Source organism: Penaeus vannamei, chromosome 29 (genome assembly GCF_042767895.1).
Source record: "Penaeus vannamei isolate JL-2024 chromosome 29, ASM4276789v1, whole genome shotgun sequence".
NCBI lineage: Eukaryota > Metazoa > Arthropoda > Malacostraca > Decapoda > Penaeidae > Penaeus > Penaeus vannamei.
The window spans coordinates 19,213,107-19,215,606 of NC_091577.1; positions in this window are offsets into that span (position 1 = coordinate 19,213,107).

Genomic DNA, 2,500 nt, shown 5'->3' on the forward strand with positions numbered 1-2,500 from the left:
AGAGCCACACTGAAAAAATCGATATTTATACCACCAAACGTGTCAGTGCAGGTCAAGATACAGCTAAGAAAGAATGAAAGAATAGAAAGTCAGCTAATTACTTAAGAAAAACATGTTAAGTGATCTTTAAACTTATCAAGAGTCGGAGAAGTTACATCTCTGAAGGTAATCTATTCCAGTCTACAAATAGCTGTAAAAAAGCATCTAGAAAACTGTCTTGTTGACGATCGACATATCAAATGTCATTGAATTGAAAAAAAATGTACATATATTATTAAAAGTATTCCATCAGGTACGATAAACGTTGAAAGCTGTAAAAGTGAAGCGGTTTCTTTATCAAAGCCCAATTTAGTTTTGTTATCGTAGTTTGTCCAAAAGGCGGAAGACACTGCAAAACGAGGCTGTTCTGGCAGAGGGGCAATCAGCCATGAAACGACAGATCTGGTAATTCTCTGCTAATGACGGGCTTCCGCAAGAGAGGGAGAGGGTGTAAAAGCACATTAATGGGTCGGCGCTGAAGGCCCATGATCCATGAGGGCTGCGGAGATATTGATAGGACTTTTGGCTAAAGGAATATTTGACCGAATGGATATCTGGTCGAATAAATATGAAGCATTTGTAATGTTCTTTTATCATATACAATTTGTATATGACAGATAAAAAATATATTGCACATATAATAAAGGATAAAACATATCAAATGTCTTTCAATTATAATAAAATGATGCAATACCTAATACAAAAAGCGCTCTTATGAATTAGATTGTGGAATATTCTACATATTTCCCCCATCAACTGTCTTTCACTTATAATAAAATGATGCTATGCCTAATACAAGAATCGCTCTTATGAATTAGATTGTGGAATATTCTACATACTTCCCCCATGCACTGCGCTAGACGTCTGGTACTACCCATCCCTCTCATATAATCGCGCCCATCCCTCGTATACAATCCCGCGGTCGCATTTAGGACGAGAGGTGTTGACGTCAAGCTCCGAGGCTTTGCGAAACCCACAAAGCAGAGATCACAAAGGCTTTTATGTGCAGAAGCGGAGTGAAGATATTTACCTTCAGCCTGTCTCTGAAACCGCGTAACCCGGATGTAAGTATGGCTTTATATGCAGTCTAAGTTAAAGATTAAAAGAAAGAAAGAAAGAAAGAAAGCAAGGAAGAAAAATAATCAAAGCTCCAAGTAAGTTATTTCTACCTGAAGTGATTTCATAAAAAAGGAAGAGAAGTGAAACATGTAAACATAGGTATTATTTACATGCAAACTTTGAACATATTTTGCCACATGACACAAAGAGAAACGTCAGATAAATCAGCTCAAAAGATGACAACAACTTCAAAAACTCACACATTACTTGATTTACTCTTTTACTTTTACCAGAAGTTGTGCAAAATATACGATCTGACTGAGTTTAGGTTAGATACGGTTAATTTAAACTAGTGTAAAAGAAGCCTGGCTAAGATTCTTCAAACAAAATAAATTTGACTATGCTAAGATTTATAATTACTTACATTAATTACAAACACACACACACACACACACACACACACACACACACACACACACACACACACACACATATATATATATATATATATATATATATATATATATATATATATATATATATATATACATTGATACAAATATATATATAGACATGTATCTCTCTCTCTCTCTCTCTCTCTCTCTCTCTCTCTCTCTCTCTCTCTCTCTCTCTCTCTCTATATATATATATATATATATATATATATATATATATATATATACATTGATACAAATATATATATAGACATGTCTATATGTATATATATATATAATATATATATATATATATATATATATATTATATATATACATATATATATATATATATATATATATATATATATATATATATATATATATATATATATATATATATATATATCTGTGTGTGTGTGTGTGTGGAGGGGTATGTGTGTGTGTGTATGAGTGTGTGTGTATGTGTGTGTGTGTATGTGTATGTATGTGTGTGTGTGTGTGTGTGTGTGTGTGTGTGTGTGTGTTGTGTTGTGTTGTGTTGTGTTGTGTTGTGTTGTGTTGTGTTGTGTTGTGTTGTGTTGTGTTGTTGTGTTGTGTTGTGTGTGTGTGTGGCTACCCTAGGCAATCTCATGTACAAAATGATTAGGGAATATTGAGGAAGAAAGAACAAGTAATATTTGATTTAAAAAAACATTGCAAATCAAACATCATAATTTATTTATATGCTAAAACCTATCTGATTTTTTTTTTTTTTTAAGAATCTAAAAATTATTTGAGAGAAGTAAAAATAGTGTCAATTTCTTATACTCCACAAGTTATAGCAAAAATAATGCCGGCTCGTTTGGGTCACCAACCTTTTGATTGCCGAATAAATATGAAATATGGATAATTACTAATTTGAGGAATTAATGGGTGGAAGCAGGTATTTCTCTGGTTCACATTTTGCCGTTTTTACGCTATCGAAT